This window comes from Episyrphus balteatus, chromosome 2 (genome assembly GCF_945859705.1).
Source record: "Episyrphus balteatus chromosome 2, idEpiBalt1.1, whole genome shotgun sequence".
Lineage (NCBI taxonomy): Eukaryota > Metazoa > Arthropoda > Insecta > Diptera > Syrphidae > Episyrphus > Episyrphus balteatus.
In genome coordinates this window covers 47,953,491-47,965,639 of record NC_079135.1, presented here as the reverse complement: position 1 = coordinate 47,965,639, position 12,149 = coordinate 47,953,491, and the positions used below count along the sequence as shown (strand labels likewise).

General features: G+C 31.1%; 1 long non-coding RNA gene across 1 annotated transcript; it reads left to right on the top strand.

Moving 5' to 3' along the window:
* The first annotated feature begins 3,160 nt into the window (after nt 1-3,160).
* LOC129912356 (uncharacterized) lies at nt 3,161-5,776 on the top strand. The gene is made up of 3 exons (XR_008771805.1): nt 3,161-3,489; nt 4,833-5,061; nt 5,143-5,776. It is a non-coding gene; the product is annotated as an uncharacterized LOC129912356 (long non-coding RNA).
* The last annotated feature ends 6,373 nt before the right edge of the window (nt 5,777-12,149 follow it).

Genomic DNA, 12,149 nt, shown 5'->3' with positions numbered 1-12,149 from the left:
TACATGAACAAACACACTGCAGCCTTATTCGTTGACCATACACAGAGAAGAATAGACCACATAAAATAGAACAAAAACAATAAGATTTCTCTACGGCTTTTAATGAAGAAGGAAACCTTGAAAACAACCCGGTTTTCCTTATTGTTTTAAAATCTACACTTGTAGGGTTTTGCCAAGAAAAAAAAACCACAACCAGAAATGGTTTCTTGATTTTCAACCAAGAAAATTTGAATGGTTATTAAATGCTTATATGAAAATAATAGAAAAACATCTTAAAATATGTGTAGGTTAATTACATTTATTGTTTAATTTTGTGTTTGTAAATTAATACGTTTTTATTTGCTTCAATATTTTATGTCACTAATTTTATTTTGTATTAATTATTGAAAATAAAGTATTATTAAATTATGAATTCTTATATATTATTATTTTCAAAATAAAATTACCCGAGTAAAAATGGAATTCCACCGCTGCGCCACTTCCGCACCATTATCAGAAATTTCTAAACCACCACACCACCGCTGTACCACGTCTGGACCATTTTAAAAATTTCTAAACCGCCGCACCACCCCTGCACCACGTCCACACCATTTCATTTTGAAAAAATGAAAAAAATATGAACAAAATTCGCTGCACCAACGCCACACCATTTCATTTAGTATGAAAAATTCGGTGCACCATCGCCGCACCACGTCTGCACCATGAATAAAAATTCTATTCTCGTAATTATACAAATGTTTAAGTCGTCTTCAAAGTTATTTTGACATAAGCAACATAACAATTACCAGTTCGTACAAACATGACTTGGTGGTCGAGTGGATAAGGCGTTGGACTTCTAATTGAAAGTCCTCTGGATACTCGAGTTCGAATCTCCTCGTCGTCAGTATTTTTTTTTTTTTATTTTTTCAATAATCCAAAATTATGTATCATGGTGCAGCGAATTTTTCATACAAAATGAAATGGTGTGGACGTGGTGCAGTCTTGGTGCGGCGGTGGTGAGGCGGTGGTGCGGCGGTGGTGCGGCGAAATTCTCCGCCAAACGGCGGTGGTGCAGCTGTGGTGCGGTGGTCAAGATTTTTTTATTTTTTTCTTTAAAAATTCAATTTCTATATTTACTCGGGTATAAAAAAAAAAACAATACATCAACTGGATGTGAGTTATACGAAAACTAAGTGTGAATTCTTATGTTAAGCTAAGCCACTCTTGCTGTTCAACTAGTAGGAGTTGAACAGTACTTTAGTAGGAGGGTACAGTAGGAAATGTAATGCTTAAAAATTACAGTTCTATATTATTAAAATGAGCAACAAAACCAAGTATCATCTCTGCTCAGGATTTTAAGGCTAATGATCACAGAAATTACATTCAAGCCTTAACCTTAATGGCGCAATATCAGAGAAAACAGTTTAAACAATGCTTATATGAGTGCTATACCTATCTAACTATAATTATATCATATTTAATGAATGATAATTATAATTTCCGAGAACGAAAACTTCTGGTTTAGATTTTAATCAATATTTCTGTTATAAAAACCCCATTCATTGATGATAAGATACTTTTCACGTCTACTGTACTGTTAGGTGCATTTCATATTATATCGTGATAAATCGAGAGCAAGTTGTTTCTGGGTGGGTGGTTGGCTTTATGACTAAAGCTAAACACGTATCCTAAAATTTTATGTTTATTCCAAGATCGAGCAAATTCCATTTTGTGTTCTCTCTTTTTTTTGTATGAGAAATATTTTATAACTCCTGAGCAGCTGAATGTATGCTTTGCAAACTTATATTCCACGGAGGAGGTGTGTGCCAATGCACCGATTTCCAATTTAGGTCAATTAAACAGAGAAGCACACTGATGGTTGAGCCAAAACCAATTTCTAATCATGAGGCTCAATGCTTCGAGCGCTGTTTTCATTTGATCTCGATCTATGAGAATGCTTATAAGACTAAAATGTAGGTATAGCAAGAAAAGAACCTAATCTTTGGAACGCGAGTTATAAAATGTACGCTCATAAAAGATTCAACCGTGCATCAAGCAAACAGATCGCAATTAAGATTAGTTCGTCCAAATTCATATCTCCCACCCAGACGCTATTCACATTTTTTTTTTACTTTTTTTTGATTTTATGTTCTAAGACCAAAAATTCCTCAGACAAAAAGAAGAAAAAAAAAAAGCTCTAAAACCGCATCTAAGACAAAAATGATGATGATGATGATGATGAAGAAGACGACCAAGATGAAGGTGCCCGATATATCTAAAAAGAACCAAAAAAAAAGGATAGAAATTGAGCAGATGTGCTTCCTTCAACACATCTATGGAAGATAAAAACAAAAGACTGCCCTATTCGAAATCCTTCCTCCTCTGGAATACTTTTTGTGTTTTGTTTTAACAAAAATGCACCTTTCACATAATCTGACTAATTCCTAACCCTACTCTTGTCCCCTTTTCAGAGGTTGTGGATAGCAGGGAGACAAAGCAAAACAAAAAACAGAAGAACTCACAGAAATCTCAACGGAATTGAAATTAAGTATCTTTTATGGGTGGACGGTTTGGATTAGGGTTTAATTTTCACATTGTCCTCCAGATTAGCTAGATTGGTAGACGGTGAACATTTTTATTCTTTATCTTTGTGGCTGGGACTTGGTGTGTAGGTTTCTTTTTTTTAATTGACGGATATATACTATTGAAGCAAATCCAAAGTAATGGTAGACGAACAGCAATTTTTGTCTTCGTATTCAACAAAATGCATTCAATGGATTTTCGAATTTTTAAAAAAGCAATTTAAATGTATGAACAGGGTGATTCAGGTTTTAACTGATTGTCTGGTAAAAACTCAAAAAATACAAAAAGAGTGTAATTAAAATAAATTGTGTTGGATGCACTAGTTAACATGGCTTTATTTATTTTATTTTGGTGGAAATGAAATCACTTAACAACTTACTTTTTGAGAAGGTCGAGACATTAAGCTTTCAAAATAGTAATCAGAAATAACTTTGTGAGATAGAAAATTGTAATAAATAAAACTGTTGCCCATAGCAACAAGAAGGCAAGGCGGTTGAAGAGCCTTATACGCTTTAGACAGACAGTGCCGAAAAAAGCACTTTAATTTTAATACATAATTTACCTACTAGCCATTTAAAATCTACTTTGTTATTTTTACTTTGCATTACTTTGATTTTTTTAATCATAATTTTATACTTTTTGTTTTGTTTTAAATTTCAATTTATGAAAATTTATTTTCATTGTTCAATAAAAATCATTTATCAAAACATCGAAGTAAATACTTAAAATTAATTTTCAACAAAAACATTGAGGAAACTGGACAAGAAGGCAAGTACTGCTTTCGGGAAAAGAAGAGTCTTTAGTAAAAATTGAGTTTTCTTATGAACCTAGATCCTAGAGGATTCCAGCACGAACGGGCAAATGTGTTGGAAACGACGATTGTCGTTAACATTTTGAACTCTGACCACGAAAAGAGCAGGTTTATTGGTAAGCTAATCCTTAGAATAATAGATTCAGAATAAAAGATCAATCCTCATTGCTTTGTTGAAGAGTGAATCTATAATCTTCTTGCGACTGGGGTCTATAGTCCATTGAAATATTACAAACATTTGACCGAACCTTGCATTTTGGGTAGGACAAGATTTTTTTGTTTTGATCTGTTGGGGAGGTTAATGTGAGTATACAATCCAGTTTTCGGGGTTGAAAGCCCCCCCCCATTTGGCCGCCATCTTGGAAAAAGGGGTGTAAACTGTTTTTTATCGATATCTTGCGAACCGTAAGTCAAACAAAAAAAATGTCTAAAGCGATTTAGTAGATAATTTATTTCTCTACAATTTTGATTAAGGTACTTTTTTCTGTAAAATTGCAAATAAGAAAGTTATACTTGAAAATAGATGTATGTACATTTTCAAGAAAAAATTCTTTGAATTCTTTTCTACAATTTTTAATTTCTGGAAAACGGCAAGACTTTTTTGCATCCGGTTTTTGTTTGAAAACACATTACAGCATTGAATTTTGAAAACTTAATTAGTACTTAATTATATAAAATTTTGAAAAAAATTAGTTCAAAATATTTTTGTCGTTAAATTTTTTAATTAAAAATAATATAAAAGAAAAGGTTTTCGGCTTTACAAAAAAATATAACACGTTAAAACGGGTGTAACAGTTGATTTAGTAATTTTTTTCAAAAGTAAGACATTTAAGACATTTTTAGAAAATTGCCCTCCTGACTAAACGGTACGGAATGGACCCCCCGTACTTTGATTTTTTTCTTGTTTCAACCCATCCTACATATCCTTTTGAATCCGTCTGTATTGAAGTAAAAAAAAAATAAAATAAACATAAAAGTACGAAAATAAATTGTTACCTTTTTTCTGTCAAATTGTTGGAAATTAAATGATCTTTAAAAACTGTCATGAGTATTTTTTCAATAAAAGTTGTAGAAAAAAAGCTATGGCCCTTCAAAGAATTTTTTCTTGAAAATGTACATCTATTTTCAAGTATAACTTTTTTATTTCCAATTTTACAGAAAAAAGTACCTTAATCAAAATTGTAGAAAAATAAATTATCTACAAAATCGCTTTAGACATTTTTTTGTTTGACTTACGGTTCGCAAGATATCGATAAAAAACAGTTTACACCCTTTTTTCCAAGATGGCGGCCAAATGAGGGGGGGCTTTCAACCCCGAAAACTGGATTGTATACTCACATTAACCTCTCCTACAGATCAAAACAAAAAAATCTTGTCCTACCCAAAATGCAAGGTTAATGTAACATTTCAATGGACTACTATCCTAGTAGTAGTAGGATTACCTTTTTTATAAATGTAGAGGATTCATTACTTGTGGTATCAAAACGGTGAGCTTATTGAAGAAAAAAAAAAAAAGAAAAGGAAGAAAAAGAAGAAGATAAGAACAAGAAGAAGAACAAGAAGAAGAAGAAAAAAAAGAAGAAGAAGACGAAGAAGACGAAGAAAAAATTATATCAAAGACCGAAAAATTCGTGCAAATAAAGGGTCCATAAGAAAAACAGTACAAGTTTATTCCAACTCATTCTGATGTAAACGCAGTTTAAAATTTGTATCGCCATAGAACTTAGTACTAACGACACATCATTTATTTATTTTTACTTGCTCTATAGGACACGTCTATAAGTCAAGGAAATTTCAAAGAAGTTTAGAAATTTTAGTGGTTAACATATTATATTTAATATATTTAACACGAATGTTGTAAGTATAGATAATTTATTGCTTTTCTAATATTTTTAAGACATGTTTTTTAATCGATTGCTGAAAAAGGGTATAAGCATACCCGAAACGTCGACTAGTACGAATTAGAATATATTGAAGAAAATTTATTTTACTGAAAAAGGTCACGAAAGGAGGAATTCATTAATTATACCAAATAACTCGAAACGGCTCTAACGATTTTGAATAAACTTTGTAGACGTAATATTCAAAGCAATTGCAATAAAACTGCATTTTTAGTTTTTCTAAAAAAGTCAAATAACAAAAAAAAATGTTAATTTAAGAAAATTTTACCCTTTGTCGGCTCTTTCCCAACATCAACAAAAGTTCTTTAAAATTTATATAGAGCCAGCTCTTAAAATGTACAAGTATTATAAAATAAAAGCGTTTTGAACTGCAAGAGCAAGTATACGTGTAACCCAATCGTGCATTTTATTTTAATAACGCTTAAATTCGTCTTCTTATAGTAAGGATGCCATCACTAAAAGACCTCATCATGGGTTTTAATTTTGACTAAAAGTGGCCATTAGAGGGATGGGCTTAGCTGCTACTTTTCGATAACTGTTACTACCTGTTATTGCCTTTATACCTTTACATAAATAGGTATAAATACATGTTACTGAAATAACAGTTAGTGAAAAAAAATTACACTAAAGGAAGAGAAAAGAAACACGTTTTTCTGCCTATTTATTAATCACTATCCTTAATAGCTCTGTGCTTCCAAAGTCCTTCTGAGCCTGAACTAGAAAATTTCTGTTATTTTGGTAGCTCTGAAAGTTATTGATTGATACTTGCAGGCGAATAATCTGCTAAAAACAAATGCTCCTATAATACCTGTTACTCGGATGAAAATAATCTGCTTCGTCAAAATTATCAATGAGCTTATAATACCTGTTACTTGTTACATGTAACAGGTATTATAAGATCCTTGATAATTTTGACTAAGCAGATAATTTTGATCCGAGTAATAGGTATTATAGGAACATTTGTGTTTTTGACAGATTATTCGCCTGAACTGCTAGTATCAAATATTATTTTTATCGTAAGTAACAGGTATTATAAGCTCATTTAAAATTTTGATACAGCAGATTATTTTCATCCGAGTAACAGGCATTACAGATAATTACCGATAAAATTAGTTTTATTGTAGGATAAGAGAAAGTTGTTTGGATTATTAGTAGGTATTTTTCATTTTATCAAGCTCTTATTACCGAAATTTTTTTGGATTGCAAAAAAAAAAAAAATTTAATTTATAGTAATTTTAGATACGATAATATTAACTGTTATTTCAGTAACAGGTATTTTGCCTGATGAGTAGGAAAATGTTATTGCTACTTTCCAATACCTGTTACTGAATACCTGTTACTGAAATATCCGCCCATCCCTAGCCATTAGCCGTTTTTCCCTTGGACATAATTATATCGAATTCTGATGATTGGGTCACAATACTATGAGTAAACGATAGAACATTAATTAATTTTTTATTCTTTCCGCATATGATTTCGTTATTAGGACATTTTTACCTTTCTACGTACACACTTAGTCGTCTTTTTGTCTAGTTGAATCACCCTGTTTTATTTGATAACTTTTAGAATACCAAAAAGTATCATAAAATTTTTAGATTTTGATTTGACCAAGCAAAACAAATTGAATTACATTTTAATAGACAATGTAATAAAAAAATAATACTGAATAGATAAAAAATAAAAAGAAAAGATTCAATAAAAAAAATGTATTTTTTATGTGTGTATATTGGTTATGGCTTGTAAAAAGGATTTTATTTTCGTATTTTATTGTTTTCCTTAAAAAAAGTTATTTTTAGTGTTCAAAAGAGTTTACGTCCATGCAAAAACATGCTTTTTATATGGTCTGTTAATTTATGTATGTATATACAATACTACCAGTATGTATTTATTATTTTATTTAATTATATTTTCTATGACAGGTGTGTAAAAGCAATAAGGAAGTTTAGTTATGAAATTATTAATTTTGTTTGTCATTAAATATGATGAGAATTGTATAGCGCATAAGAAATATACATGCACGTGTGCATAAATATTTTTTTTTTTTTGAATGCTAGATAATATACAAATACATATTATATTAGGGTGTTCGTTATTAAAGGGTTTTCCGGGAATCAAGTTCCTAAATAGAAAAACTATTTCTACATAGGTATGTACATAATTTAAAAAAACGACGCTAGTATTTAAATTTGTATTTAAATGAGTTCTTTAAATAAATAAAATATAAAGAATATCGATACCTTTCCGTTAGAATGACGTATTAAGCGACATTTCTAGAATTGTTCAGGAAACGGAAAAAACAAAATTATTCTGTGAGGAAATTTATGGGCTGCACAATTTTATTTTCTCTCTAGTTTCATTTGTATACATGATAGAACAACCAAAATGGTACCAAAACGTGGCGCTCAACTTATAGTATAATTCCACATCAAAAAGTCATTTTCGAAAAAAAATGTCGCTTAATACATTCTTACGGGAAGGTATCGATATTTTCTTATACTCAATATTCATACATATATAAATGTTGTTTATTTAACAAACGTTTTCGAGAATTCTTCTCATCTTCACGTTAAAAGCAAGTTAAAAATATTATTTTAAATTTAAAGTGACACAAAAATCAATTTATAAAAATTACTTAAATTTAAAAAATTTAAGTGATTTAAAAAAAAATATCAAATAACAATATATGAATTTTGATTTAATTTGTTTTTAATACAAAATAAGATCAATGAATAAATACTGCCTCAATGTTGTCCTAAATTACGTTGACGCGCAGGTGTGTCAACGTGACGTTTACTTAAAAAAGTTTCGACATTTGATTTTTAAAAACTCGAAAAAAAATCAATATGGCACCCAATGTTAATGGTCTTAAAATGTAGCTTAGAATATACAAATGGTTTTTGTTTTTTTTTGCAAAAAAAAAAAAAATGTTGGCATCCAACATGGATGCCATGGCCATACCGAAATTTTTTTTTTTGTAAAAACAAAACAAAAAGATAAAATTGAGAACCCCTCTCCCTCCAAAACGGTACACCATTAAAAAAATCGCCCTACAAAAAATGTCCCCAATCCAACTTTCATCACATTTCTATACAAAAACCAATGTCAATTTGAAACGATGATACGACGTCATTGCGATGACGTCCAGTCCTAAAATCCTGTCAACGCGTCCCAATGGCATTGACAGAGAGATTACACGGTCATCGAATATATTTAATGCGTTGACCCAAAAATGTGTATCAACGCGAGTGTCATCGTACCCGTCAACGCAATGACAACAGTTTTCGTTGACGATCACACGACACGTGACACGCTTGGGACAAATTGTGACGTCATTTTTACGTCAGAGAGTCAACGCGTTGACCGATTTCATATTAATCATAGCTTAAGGCTACATAAACTCTTATGTAACATCTATTTACCAAAGATTACAACATTTGCTAATTTTTCAGAGTAAAATTTACTCGTAGAGATTATATCCAAACATTTAAACAACTTATTCATAGTAAAAATATATGTGCTGTTTCCATAAATCACAAATACTGAATACAAAGGTAACGTAACAGATAGAAACATCGTTTTCAATACTCAAATTGTACAGATAAATACTCAATGCATAGTTTTTTAAACGACTATCCACTGAGAGCAAAAACTTTGTAGTCAGAAATGCATTGTGTAATGAGTACAGATTTTTAGGTACTCAATACAAACTTTTGTGTACAAAACAAAATCTGTATATACTGAGGAAAAATTTGTATGTAACGAGCAAATGAGCATACATTGTTATGAACTCAGGAACTTTTGAATTTTATTTATCAGCAAATATGTACTGAAAAATAAGATTACAACCAAACCTGTACACACATTACAGACAGTACTGACACATACAAGTCTGTAAAGTACTGAGTACATTTAATACTTTAATTAGCACATATGTTTTATAAGTCCCAAACAATTACGTTAAGTCTTATAAAATAAATCTGTACTGAGTATATTAGTGTATGCTCAGTACAGAAACTCAGTACTCATAGAAAAAACTTTCCTTTATAGGTATGTTATTACTCGTGTACAGTTGTTAAAATAGTGGAAACAACACCAGGAGTATATGGATGAGAACTAAACTTCTTATCTCTTTTAAGATATTTATTTCATTATGAGAAAGAATGATCGTGTGGCTATTTTAACTAATTCTAATAAATATATTAACTTAATACTCAAAAGAAGAAATACAGTCAGTTGAGCTATAAAATTTTATTAAAAAATTCACATATCTACTCCTCAATCAACAAACTTCTCTTCATAGTTTACTCCTGTAGATAATCAAATTTTCTCATCAACTAATGTGACTTCACTGCTCTAAGCAATAAAATGCCTCCCAACTATCCAAGAGAGAAAGAGCTCTGCTCGTGCATCGTTGCGTTGTGGATAAACCGTGTCCTAATGGCAACCATAATAACTATACTAACTCAAATTAGTAATAAAACTGCTCTTTCCTAATCAAATTATCTCTGAACCAGATTGACCACGATCAGGGCGTAATTGAATTGAGAACGCTTAGAGTGAGCGAGCAACTTAAGTGCTGGCACGTTAATCCTTAACCATTTGCCACGCTGAGGTATATGGCAGCAAATATAACCTAGGACCAATCAACTTGGTACCATAGGACACCACACTTTCTACTACTATAATACTCCACCTCTTCGGGTGCAAATAAAAATTCAAAAATTATGTTGCCTATAAATTTGCTGACTTAAGTGGAAGTGGTAGGTAGAAGAGACTTTGCGGTGTCACCGTAGCTCCAAATTCAAGATTGTTTCTCATTTTACGACCGTGTTCGCAAAGATTTCTCAAAACCTTTATTGATTCGAATGAGAGTGAAGCATGTGTGTGGTCCTCATCTTTGTGGTGCTGATATAGGCTCTTCGTGTTTGAATCCTATAAGGTGATTGCGGATTCCAAAATCGGAATCGTTATTGTTAGTTAATAGCGAGCTTAATGGCAATTTACTATCGTTTTAAGTGCTCTTCCAGCAGGATGATAATGATGACTATGGCAATGATAATGATGATTTTCAACTTGGTTGGGAGTGGTTCTTTGATTTTAACTGCCGAAGCTCTTTATAACTGATTCAGCTGTGGTGCTGCTGCTGTTGAGCTGCTCGGTTGGTGTGAATTTATATTTTTGTCCACCCAGCACCACGCATATTGGGTTGCGTGTTGGATTTTATGATGAGCACATCAGGCAGGAGTGTATTATTAAAATTGTGGTTTATTGGATTTGGAAGTTGTATTTAGAACTAAAAGGGTCTTTATAGAAGGGCATATGGAGATATATGGATTGTGGACTTATAGAAGAAATGTCGGCATTGTAAATTCAATAGTTGACAATTGTCATAAGGTTCATAGTTTATTTGTTGGAAAAAAGTTTCAGCATAAGAATTGTCTTATTAATGCAATGCAAATTATGTGACTTAAACAATAAAACAAGAAGGTGGATTTTTTTGTTAATCGTAAATATGCAAATATTGTGTGTTGTCTTTTTCTCTTTGGAGATCGAGTTATTTTAATGAAAAACAAGAATAACATTTCTTGATTGAAGTATGTAAATGGTTAAATAAACGTTTCCTTCCATTTCATATAGGTACTTATAGTTTATTTTCTATTGATCGGAGTGAAAAAGTGTGTGAGCTAAAATATACTCGAGATTTTTGATATTTCATATTGATAGGCCTAATAACGAAGATAAAAATATTTTATGAAATTAAAACTTATCTTTGAAAGTATCTGACATAAATATTACAAAGTTTAGACTGTTTTTAACTCTTTTCCAATCTCAACTGTGCTTTAACAGATTAACCGGATCATAATGATACATACCAAATAAACGTTTCTATTATACTTATGTAAGATTTAATAAGAACTCAAATTTGATTTAGCAACTAGAAAAAATATTAACAAAATGAAATTGTATTTGTACACTGTGGCGTATACGCATTCTTTTTTTTTTACTTTTTTCAATTATTTAAGTTTTTATTTTATTGGATTCATGCTTTTTCAAATTGGATACAAATGAGAAAAAATTAGTTTATCAGATAGACAACGTAACAATTTTCGAAGTAATCTTTTGAAGGGGGGAGGAGGGGCAGGGCTTTACTGAAGCTTTCGGATTCTATAATGATCTTCTTAGACCCAATTTATTCAATCTCCATTATATTTAAAATCGCCAATATGAAATGAGAAATCAGTCAAATCGCATAGGAAATTTAAAATTTCCCGTTTTAAATGGTGACTTTGAAACCAACAGAGATTTTTGTGGTTGAGTCAAATTTATCAATTTCGTCTTCAAAAATCCGTTTCCCAAACCCCCATCAGTTTAGCTGCCATCTTGAAAAAAAGAAATGACTTTTTGTTTCGCCAATACCTCGTAAACGATTAGCATAAGAAAAACAAAACACTAATAATTATTGCTCATAAAGAAAAAGTATTGTGTCCCCTAGAATCAAAAACAATCTATTCCACTTTTTGTGAAAAATGAGTTAGAAACGCAGTTTATCTCAATTTTTCAATCTCTTTCTTTGAGTGTGGTTGAGCACTTTCAAAGTCAACTTGTTCCAGAGTTATACTTTATAGAAATATTACAGTTTGAATCAAAACGAATGTATTCCACATTCTTCACATTCTTTGAGAATCAAAACAACACTATTCCTGACATAAAGCAAAATAATTCTTTTGCTAAGTTTCAAAACAAAACTATTCCTATGCATGACTTTCAAAACACTTCTATTCCAAAATTAGTTACTAAATATTTTCGGAACGCGTTGGGTGACAAAGGAAAGAACATGTTATGTTCAATTTTGTGTCAGTGCCGTCTCCGGGACA